We start from the raw sequence: 12,505 nt of genomic DNA, 5'->3' as shown, positions 1-12,505 counted from the left end.
TTGTAGGCTAAAATAAAACAGAAAATAAATTATATGTCTCATTACTAATTAATTAAAATTGATATTTGTTTTCTTAATTTTGGTATACAAAATATAATAGTTTCCTGATGCCTATAATAAATAACTATTAAACGTAAAAATTATAAATTTTGATTTATAAAAGATTTGATTTGAAATGTTATTAATATGACTCAAAAGCTATTTACATAGAGAATCAGCGATTTGCTGTTGGGTCACAACAAAATCAATACATTTCTATAGCGGATGGTTACTGGTGATAAAAAGTTCTTCAAGAAAAAATGACATATGTATTGTTGATAAGAATGAAATAATAATTTTTACTATAAATTCTAACTCAAGTCGAAAATAGATTTAAAAAATTAGTCAAATTATAAAATAAGACTGTGTATATATGCGTAATTTATAACCAAAGTCATTAAATACAAAGTAAAAATCTCGACTATACTCTACATATATCTCGTGCGTCACATCCTTGAGCATATCATTCGAGGTAATTGTGCGTTAACGGATTTTACGTACCAGTAAATCTCATAGGCACTATTTAGGATTAAAACCTGGTGATTTTGGTGGTCTTTGAAGCTGCTTGGAAACGTTGTAGAGTAACTAAAGCCAAAATATGTCTGCTGTATACTTCGTGTCATTATCCTGTAGAAAATATTACTTCCAAGACAAAATTCTACCGTTCATTGCTTCAAATGTATTTTTAAGATATTAAAGTATGCATATTTAACCATGGTGGGCTATAAATTTCATTTGGCCCACACAGTTACTAGCTATGGACCCCCATATCATTGCTTCTTCGCCATCGTTCTTCACAGTATGCATCAAGTTTTCCTTATCGAGTGCCGTGTCCGTTTATTTCCATAAAATCTTACGTTGATTCCAAAGACCCAAATCATGCTCTCATCGGATAAAATATTATACTTTATGCCAAAAATCACGGGACTTATTGAAGTACTCTTTCGCGACAGCATTATGCAGCTACCTTTTGACTAGAGATATGAATGAGTTCTTGTGTGTGATTTGTTCATAAAATAATGTTTTTTTTTAATTTTACGAATTGTGTTCATTGAAGAAGGATTTCTTAAAATTTTCCTCAACACGTTGACCGATTTTGAGTACAATAAATCGAAGGTTTTGTTTCACAATTTGCAAAACGTTACGAGTTTCACGCTATGCTAGTATTTTTGGCCGCCCTAGACGCGTTGCCATACAAAAACGCGGGTATGTTTGTAATTTTTTTATTATTCTTTGTATGAAAGAATGTGTTCTTCCAACAATTCGACCGATTTCAGAGTATGTTTTTCGTTTTTAGAAAAACTAATTTTTCATCAAGACAATGCAACTGCTTATAAAGATGTTTTAACAATGACAAAATTCAACGAATTAAAGTACTACCCAGTACCCAGCGACTATTGCCTCTTCAGAAACCTGAAACAATTCCTTGGTGGAAACCGTTTTTCGTCGAATGAAGAAGCTATTACAGCCGTAGACGGGTATTGTGCAGAGCTTCCGGGGCGCGATTATGGGGATAGCATAAAATTACACAGTACAACAAATTATGACAACATTTTTTCCGCAGCGATGAGGTAGTAATTTTCGGAAAGAGAAGATTGTCCTGATCATTTTATCCAAATAAATCAATAGAGCTCAAATATCTTTGAACATGCTTATCATTGATATGCTGAGGTATTACAAAACGTACATAATCGTATATACATAAACAAACATATAAACATACATACAGTTATATGCAATACGCATACATTTATATGAGACACGAATGCATTTGTATGCAATACGCATGCACTCAGCAAAATACAAATATATTTACTTAGGTTAAGATGTTTTTATATGATAACTTGTTGACCTAAGATATACATTTATGCACTATATATATGTGCACTTAAACGCAAAATATGTACACACAAATAAGAAACCCGTGTCACATAAAATAAATAACATACGAGCACATACACACGCACATGGATGTACAATTAAAAACAAGCCCATGTCGTATAACGATACATACAAACATACACATGTACACATACTTTATTTTGAATTAAAATAGTATATAAGGACAAACAAAATTTAAATAAAACTAGAATGAAAATATTCTCATGTCAAGAAAGTCTTTTTCTGTCCCCCACCAGCGGTAAGACATTTAGAAACTTTATTGAGTTTAACCACTGGTCCTTCGACATTAATAAAGAGCTCAGCCAAGGTAATAAGTCTTGCTATTCATAAAAATACAGGCAAATTAAAAAAGGAAAAGTTAAAATTATTAAAGCAAAAGAAATATTGTAAGACGGGTGTATATTCCTGCATATTAAACTGATCACATAAGCCGTATTAGTAAAAAACTAAACTGTCATCCGAAGAAATACTCAACGGCTGTGAATCGACCAGGCGACCAAATCAATATACCTCCAACGATTTCTTTGGAGAATATAAACAGTTATACCCAAAAATACATACCCATACGAGAAGTGTTGTAAAAATAATCAAACATAGGATAAATAGAAATAAAGTTCTTGAAGCCCAAGCGGATTTATCTGAAAAAGTGTTGCACACATACAACACTATTTCGCTAAAGCCATTGAGGAAACATAAAGCTGAAGATATTATCAAAACTCTTGGAAAATACCAAAAAGAGTTCGATGCGAATCACGAAAAACGAATGGCAGATGGCATTGGAGAGATAGACTACTTCATGAAAGATGTATATAATAACACAATAATCAAAATTGAGGACATTGTCAAAGCAATTAACACGAGTAGTCCAGAAGACAAATATTTAATTAAAAAAGATAAAACCAATTAAGAAGTTCGGTAATCAGAAAAAGCATATGGAAACTGTGTTTCTTGACATTTAAAATTGTCACAATAAATAAGATTTCCAGGAGCTTAACAATTGTTAAAAAATATAATATTACAAACAGAAGAGCCTAAAATTACTTACCGCTCTAATTTGGAATTAGATTAGTCTAGATAGATAGATAGATTAGTAATTTGGAATTAGAAATATTAAAAATCCCATTATTCTACGGAGATATCAAAGAATGGGCAAATTTTTATAACGTGTACCAATTATGGTACATAATAACGAGCAGTTATCAAGCGCAACAATGCGGAAAGTGTAAAACTATTATTAGATACTACAAATGAGTGTCTTCACTGATGAAGCAAGATATTGATCCATTCATTGCACGTATAATTGTCCGTAAAGTAGACAAAAAAGGTCTGAAATACGAGCAAAGAAAAAAAAGACGAGAGAAAGCCAACAATTATCATATATAAGAGATTTTTTGGATCAACACTTTCAAACATTAAAAGCAGTGCCCGATAAAGAACAGGTATATAGCAATCGTAAACAACATATGTTCAAGGCCAACAACACAAAGACAATATAAGACAACCGATGAAACAGATGTGTATCTACTGTGAAATGTTAGGTCACACTTTACAACAATGCAGGAGATTCAAAAATATATCCATTGATGATAGGCATAAATTTGTAAAGGATAACAAAGTCTGCTACAAGTGCTTTAATCATTATCAAGGAGAAATTTGCAACAGCAACATCAAGTGCAATAAATGTTATAAAAATCATCATGAAATATTACATCTCGAATCCGAAGAAAAAAGGAAGGTATGTTCGTAAAAAATAGTTCATAAAGCATTATTCTAGCTACAGCTCAAATAAGAGCAAAGACAGCAGTTGGAGACTATATATTACTACGGGCACTCATAGATCAAGGATCGCATATAACCACAATATCCGAAGAAGCAGCGCAGATATTAAAACTGCCGAGGATTAAAAAAAATACACAACTCTATGGTTTAAGTGAAGCTGTAGTAGGCGAATCAAAATCTACAATTCAAGTAGAAATTAAACCAAGATTTCTAAGCACACATAGAGAAAACATGAATGCCGTAGTTTTAATAACGCTAACCAGCGCACAACCGGATCTATTCTTTAATTACAATTGTAAAATATGGGAAAATTATACATTGGCTGATCCGCTTTTGTAGCAAATCTGACAGAATCGATATGGTACTTGGAGCAGATGTATTTAGTAGTATCATTAAAAACGGAATAAAAAAAGATCGCCGTGTCCTTGGGCAAGCGACAAAATTCGGCTGAATATTATTGGGCATAATAAAACTAAAGGTTGCCGGAAAAATAACGACAGCAATAACAAATTTAGAACGATTTTGGGAACTAGAGGACATTTCAATTAGCAGTTTGAAGCAACTACCAAGTGAGATAAAGATGGCAGATTTATTGTTGAAATTTCGTTCAAATAAGATAAGGAATTAGGAGAATCGCGCAGGCAAGCAGTAGCGCGTCTAATTTCTATGGAGAACAAATTCAAAGTTAATTTTAAATTAAAACAAGAATATCATAAGTTCATCAAAGAATATATTGATCTTGGTCATATGACAAAAGCAGATGATAAAGAAAAAGGCAAATTTTATTTACACTATCAAGCTGGTATACTTGAAAATAATTTAACAACAAAACTTCGAGTGGTATTTGATGCATCAGCAAAAGACGTCTAATGGTAGAAGTCTAAATGACATTATATATACAGGACCCAAACTACAAAGAGACATATTCGATATCATACTCAAATGGAGGCTTTGGCAAGTTGTTATCATCGCTGACGTAGAGAAAATGTTCAGACAAATTAAAATATCAAAAAAAGATCTGCCATATCACGGAATTTTATTGCATGAAAATCAAAACGAAAAAATAGATGTATATAAACTGTGCGTACATTAATTGAAATCCCATATAAGTGTCCAACTGCCAAATTACAAACAATAATAAAAGAAGACTTATACATGGATGACCTTACGACAGGCGCAGATTCAGTACAAGAATGTGAATACATCCAATGAAACATCAGCAAACGCCTTGAAGAATTTGGATTTCACCTTAGGAAGTGGATATCATATCACAACAGCATTACTAATAACATTTCTAACAATGGAGACTATGAAATCATTCAAATATATATCCAATGAAACATCAGCAAACGCCTTGAAGAGTTTGGATTTCACCTTAGGAAGTGGATATCAAATCACAACAGCTTTACTAACTACATTTCTAACAATGGAGACTATGAAATCATACAAATATAGGAAAATGAAGCTGTAAAAACACTTGGACTGCATTGGGATCTACAAAAGGATCAATTTAAATTTAAGATAAATTTGAAAAACTCAAAAAGTGTCACAAAAAGGAGTGTTCTTTATCAACTTGCACAAATATTTGACCCACTGGATTGGCTTTCACTCATAATTATACTTGCAAAGTTATATTTACAAAAATTTTTTCTTTTTAAACCAACTCACAAAAGATCTACAGAAGAAATGGAGGCACTTCATTGAAAAATTGTGTTTAATAGAAAACATCCGGATCCAAGATGAATAGGAACTTGTATGGATTCTCAGATCCAAATACATGGGGTCTGTGATGCTTCAGAAAGGGCTTATGCAGCAGCAATATACATATAAAAAGTAACAATGTTCATCTTTTAACAGCAAAAACTAAAGTAAATCCGCTAAAAAATCGGAAAACAATTCCGAAGTTAGAACTCTGTGCAGCACACTTAATAGCTAAAATGATCAGTAAAGTGACAAAAACCATTACTATTAATCATACAATCTATGCAAGGAGTGATTATACTATAACCTTGGGTTAGATTGAAAATTCAAAGAACAAGAACAAATTTATACGAGTTGAAGACATCAAACAACTTACTTCTCAAGTAAAGTGGAAATATGTAAGCTCTAAAGACAACCCTACAGATGTCGCATCAAGAGGAATTTCCGCAGACAAAATACTGAATGTAGACATTGTGGTATGTTCCAAAATGGCTTCAATTATCTGAAAATTAATGGCCACAAGTCAAAACAAACGACTCAGCAAGAACATTGTTAACGACAATGAATGGAACATTGGAATTTATGGAGAATTTAATTAACATATATTGTAGAGTTGTAGCGTATATACTACGATTTAAGAAAAAACAAAAAAATCATCAAACAGTAAATTTATCTGCAGAAGAACTTCAATCAGCAAGAAACGTTCTCATTAGAGAATATCAAAAGTAGTTATTCAAAGACGAAATGAATAAATTAGTGATTGACGAACACATAAGCAATACAAGTTAAATCATCAACCTCAATCCGTTTTTAGATAAAAATGGCATTATGAGAGTTGGAGGAAGACTAACAAACGCAGAGTTATCGTATTGCTAAAAGTATCCTATAATTCTAAATCCTTTTTGAGTTCGCTAATAATCAAAGATGCTCATAATTCCACTACATATGGTGGATACAGATTAACAGAAGCAGTAATAAGGAGACAATAATGGATTATAGGATTAAAAAATGCAATCAGAAGTTGTATACGAAAATTTTGCAACAAGTCACAGCAACACCATCAAGCTCTTTTGCCTATACCGGGGGTGACTATGATGGGCCGTTCCAGATGAGATGTTCCTAAGGCAGTGGACAATAAACATTCAAAGGTTATGTTGCAGTTTGTGTATGTCTTTCAACAAAATCAATACATCTAGAATCTGTAAGTGATTTGTAAACAGAAGTTTTTTTAGCAGCGTTAAGACGATTTTTTGCCAGAAGAAGAAAAAGTCTTCACATTTACTCCGACAACGGAACAAATTTTGTGGGAGCCAATAGATGGATTGATAAAGAATTTAAAGATGCAGTATCATCTATTTTGGCTAATGAACAAATAACTTGCCATATTTCGCCCTTGGCAGGCCCACATTTTGGAGGAATGTGGGAAGCAGGAGTTGAAGGGATGAAGTACCACTTAAAAAGAGCAGTTGGATACACTAAGCTAACTTTTGAAGAAATGTCAACAGTTCTAGCTCAAATAGAAGCTTCATTAAATTCGCGTCCATTATGAATAAATGAATCGGTGAATTCCAATTCCAACAAATAATATAAAAGAAGGAGATGTTGTAATTATAAAAGATAAAATACACAGCCTACCAGATGGCCTCTTGGAAAAGTCATAAAAACACATCCAGGAAGTGGTGGTCGTGTTCGAGTGGTAACGTTAAAGCTTTTCAATAACACATGACCAATTCACAAATTATGTCCTCTTATCAAACAGACAGACAATAACGAAGAAAGTAAAGATGTAAAAACTTTAAAACTACAACCATGCCCAAAAGGAAGCAACATATAAATAGATTTGGATTTTTAATCTTTGCGATCCTTTGAATGACTACAAATACTCTCGGTATGAATATACATACATTATTCACAAGAAAGAAGTGCAAAAGTCAGTACACTACCTGAAAATACTACAATTTACCTGGACTCACTAGGAAAAATGGGTGTAATTACATCTACCTGGGACTTGCTCATATATTATGATCGCAGTAATAAAATTACCGGTACACTTAAATCACGAAGAATAAATCCAACGCTGTTGACTCCAACGCAGCTACAAACAGAACTGATGTTAATAAAAGACAAACTGCCAGTAAAGCTGTTAATACCTGGACAATAAATCAACACACAACTGACGGATGTATATAATTTGATGAAAACACGTAAATTAATTGTGGACAAAAATTAGTCATAAAGGCGGAACTTCCTTTAGTACAAAGTGAAACATCAGAAATATACAAATTAATAGTAATTCCATATGAATACAATGGAAGAATATTTAAAGAAAACCTAAGAAAAAAATGTTTAGTCTACAACTTTGGACTTAATTCATACTTTTTAATATCACAAGCAGAATTCAACAGGTGTGCAAAAAGTCTTAAAAACAATTGAATATGCAAAGGAAAATCACCATGGCAACCTGCTTTAGATCAAATATGCGAACTTTCACCATTATTAAAAAGCGGACATAGCAATTGCAAATAAGAGGAAGTAAATAAATCAATATTTTGGATAGAGCTCTTTGAAGAAAATATGTGGATATTTCAAATGTTAAAAAATTCCACCATCTATTAAGACTGTCAAAAAGGCAAAACTCAGATATTGGATATTTCGCCACAAGGGATTCTTTAAATATAAGCGGGCTGTACAGCAAGATATAAAGGTATCACCGTATTCGGCTTGAAAATATTTAAGATGCAGAGCGACATAAATTCGAAGTTGGATCCGATTGTGACAACTAGAAAGGAAATAGTAGAAGACCACATAAAAGTTCTTCAAATAAGCAGTATAGTCAACAAAGAATGAATAGATTCTCTCCTCAAGAAAGTATTTTTCTGTCCCCCACCAGCGGTAAGACATTTAGAAACTTTATTGAGTTTAACTACAAACAGTTGATGTTTGAAGGTCTGAAGAGTGGTTTAAACATTAATGCAATATTTTAAACCTTGTTTTTTATGTAGCGTTTTAGCTTAAACTTCCCATCTGGGGGTTTTTGAGGTGAAGCAATTCGAATTTGGGGTCTTATTTAAAGTTGTAAAAAATCTAGAGGGCGCACATTGTTATTTTTTCAATTAATTTTGACACCGAATTAAAAGTATTTGACAGCAATCAAAACCATGCTAATGGAAACACTTAACGCAATGAAATAAACGAAGTCTGCTATGAGGAGTCGAATGAATTTAATTTCGTAACCAAGTTTCCACAATTCACTATCTCATAATTAAATTTATGTTTTATATGTTTCTCAGTTTGTTCGAAATGTCAAATATGTCCATGAAGCAACTGCGTGCCTATCTATGAAAAAAAAATTATATAAGTGCAATTTAGTTAGTTAAAATCTGACATGACCAGAAGAATCTAAGGCGAGTGGAAGCTGACAAATACTCTTCGGACGGATGTTCCTACTTCTGCTATTTTACATTCCATCTGAGCTTGCGTAATGTGCACTGTAGTGACTAGTAACACAGTACTTGGCGTTATAAACGCCCAGATACTCGCGACCTCAGTCAAAATAACGCTGTGAGTTGAGAACATCGTAAAACCGTTAAAATTGTCAAAATCTTCCAGTAAACCATACAACGCTACTAGAAGACATTGAACAATCTGAGCTTCTTCCATGGCTGAAAACATGGGCCTGAGCGATCGCCAGTCTATATTGGACCAAGATAAAACCTCAAAACTAAGAAAAATTAAATAGAGGGTTCCTCCAGATGATGTCCTTACAACTCATATTTCGACGATTGCACAATACTGACGATGTGCACTGGAATCAATGGAATGTGTTTAAAAGTAACACATATCTTCAAAACCTTTTTCGCTCCTTCTCTGATAAGAACTTAACACTCTCCCCTGATAAAATCTCAGAGACCATATTTACAAACTGTACGATGGAGTACAGTCTATGCTTAGACATGATGTCGAAATTGTAACAGTTAACAGCCCAAATATTATGAACGTTAAGTTTGAAACGTTAACCTTCTGCAACACAACAAAGAGCTGCAACAAGCTCCTGCAGTGAATGTAAATGAGAAGAGGACGACCTATTACACTAGGGTTTTTGCATTTCTTTTGTATATACGCATTTTACAAGTATAAGCTCTATACGACGCTCATTTATTCGTGTACCCAGGTGTAATATTGAGATCACTTTATTCAAGGTACGTATACAAATGTATTTGATTTTTTACGTTACCTGAAAATCTAATACTTCATATGTTAAAAACTTATGACCCTATGTAAAAGATTTTAAATGCAATAGCTGCTAAGCTCACTCAAAAATTACTTTCCCTTAAAAATAGCACAAGAAATTTCTTTTCGGTTTCTATTAGGTTTTCAATATCAATAATCATTTTTGTGGTAAACTCGTGTAAAAAATAATATAAATTGTATTCCTAGATATTAACATTACTAATTAATTAAAATTGATATTTGTTTTCTAAATTTTGGTATATATATATTATACAAAATATAATAGTTTCCTGATGCCCATATTAAATTACTATTTAAGGTAAAAACTATAAATTTTAATTTATAAAAGATTTGATTTCAAATGTAAATAACGTTCATCTTTTATGTTAACATAGAGAATCAGCGATTCGCTGTTGGGTCACAACAAAATCAATCCATTTCTATAGCGGATGGTTACTGGTTATGAAAAGTTGGTCCCTTATGACAACTTCAAGAAATAATTACAGATTGTTCATAAGAATGAAGTATTAGTTTGTACTATAAATTCTAACTCAAATCGAAAATAGTTTTAAAAAATTAGTCAAATTCTAAAATAACACTGTATATATATGCGTAATTTCTAACTAAAGTGAAAATAAAAATCTCTACTATACTCTACATATATCTCGTGCGTCACATCCTTGAGTATATCCTTCGAGGTAATTGTGAGTTAGCGGATTTAACGTAACAGTGAATCTCATAGGCACTATTTAGAATTAAAACCTGGTGATTGTGGTGGACTTTGAAGCTGCTTGCAAACGTTGTAGAGTAACTAAGGCTTAACTATATCTGCTGTATACTTCGTGTCATTATCCTGTAAAAAATATCACTTCCAAGACCAAATTCTACCGTTCATTGCTTCAAATTTATTTTTAAGATATTAGGGTATGCATATTTAACCATGGTGGACTCTATAAACTTCATTTGGCCTACACAGTTACTAGCTATGCACCCCCATATAATTGCTTCTTCACCACCCTGCTTGATTCCAAAGACCCAAAACATGTTCTCATCGGATAAAATAACTTTCTGCCAAAAATCACGGGACTTATTAAAATACTCTTTCGCGACAACATTAAGCACTAGAGATATGAATGAGTTTTTGTGTGTGACTTGTTCATAAAACAATATTTTTTTTTAATTTTACGAATTGTGTTCATTGAAGAGGGATTTCTTAAAATTTTCCTCAACACGTTGATCGATTTTGAATGCAGTAAATTAAAGGTTTTGTTTCACGATTTGCAAAACGTTACGAGTTTCACGCTATGCAAGTATTTTTGGCCGCCCTAGACGTGCCGAGATACAGTAACACAGGTATGTTGGTAATTGTTTTATTACTCTTTGTATGGAAGAATGTGTACTTCTAACAATTCGACCGATTTCAAGGTATGTTTTTCGTTCTTCGAAAAGTTTAACCATTATTTCCCTTTTTATAGGAGCTTAGTTATTTTCTTTTAGGCGAGATTCGATATTCTAAGCTTGATTGGATCTACCATAATCTTAAATTGAACGTTTACAGTGGACTGGAGCTGCTCCAAAGCAGGTGGAGTCATAACGATCAGCAAAAAAGGTTATGGCATCTGTTTTTTGGGATGCAAAAGGAATTTTGTTGATTGGTTATCTGCAGAAAGGTAAAAAAATTAACTCTAAATATTATTGCTGCCTTTGGGATCAGTTGGATGAAAAAATTCGCGAGAAAAGCTCATAAAAGTGTTTTAACAAAGACAAAATTCAACGTATTAAAGTACGACTTGCTTGAGCATCCACCGTATTCACCACATTTGGCTTCCAGCGACTATTGCCTCTTCAGATGCCTAAAACAATTTCTTCGTGGAAAACGTTTTTCGTCGAATAAAGAAGCTATTACAGCCGTAGACGGATATTGTGCAGAGCTTTCGGAAAGTCATTATGGGGATGGCATAAAATTGCACAGTACAACCAATGACGACTTCTTTCTGCAGCGATTAGATAGTATTTCTCGGAAAGAGAAGAGTGTCCTGACAATTTTATCCGGAGAAAGTAATATACTGCTACGTCTCAGTTTTTTGTTACACACAATGAAACATTTTAAACCTTGTTTTTGTGTATCGTTTTGGATTCAACTTTGTATCCGGGTGTTTCTGAGGTCAAGGAATTCGAATTTGGGGTCTAATTTAAAGTTGTAGAAAATCTAGAGGGCGCAAAGTGTTAATCTTTCAATTAAACGCCTTCTACATGCTAAGTGGTTGATCTGAAAGCTAAATAATGTTCAGAAAAAAGTTCTTCCTTTTGACACCGAATTAAAAGTATTTGACAGCAATCAAAGCCATGCTAATGGAAACACTTAACGCAGTCACATAAACAAAGTCTGCTTGAGGAGTCGAATGAATTTAATTTTATAACCAATTTCCAAAATGCACTATCTCAAAGCACCAGATGTGAATGTTTCATAATTTAATTTACGATTTTTATGTTTCTCAGTTTGTTAGCAATGTAACATATATCCATGAAACAACTGCGTGCCTATCTATGAAAGAAAAGTAAAATAAAACTGACATGATCAGAAGCATCTAAGGTTACTTATGGAGGGCTGACAAAGGTCGGACGGAGGTTGCTACTCCTGCTATTTTACTTTTTTTCATGGCTGAAGGCATGACCATATCTTCACGACCTTTTTCGCTGCTTCACTGATAAGAAATTAACACTCTCCCCTGATAAAACCGCAGATACCATATTTACAAACTGTACGAAGGAGTACAGTCTAGGCTTAGACATGATGTCGAAATTGCAACAGTTACCAGCCCAATTATTATGACCGTTACATTTGAAACGTTAC

The sequence above is a fragment of the Bactrocera oleae genome, chromosome X (genome assembly GCF_042242935.1).
Source record: "Bactrocera oleae isolate idBacOlea1 chromosome X, idBacOlea1, whole genome shotgun sequence".
Taxonomy (NCBI): Eukaryota; Metazoa; Arthropoda; class Insecta; order Diptera; family Tephritidae; genus Bactrocera; species Bactrocera oleae.
This window is presented reverse-complemented; position numbering follows the sequence as displayed.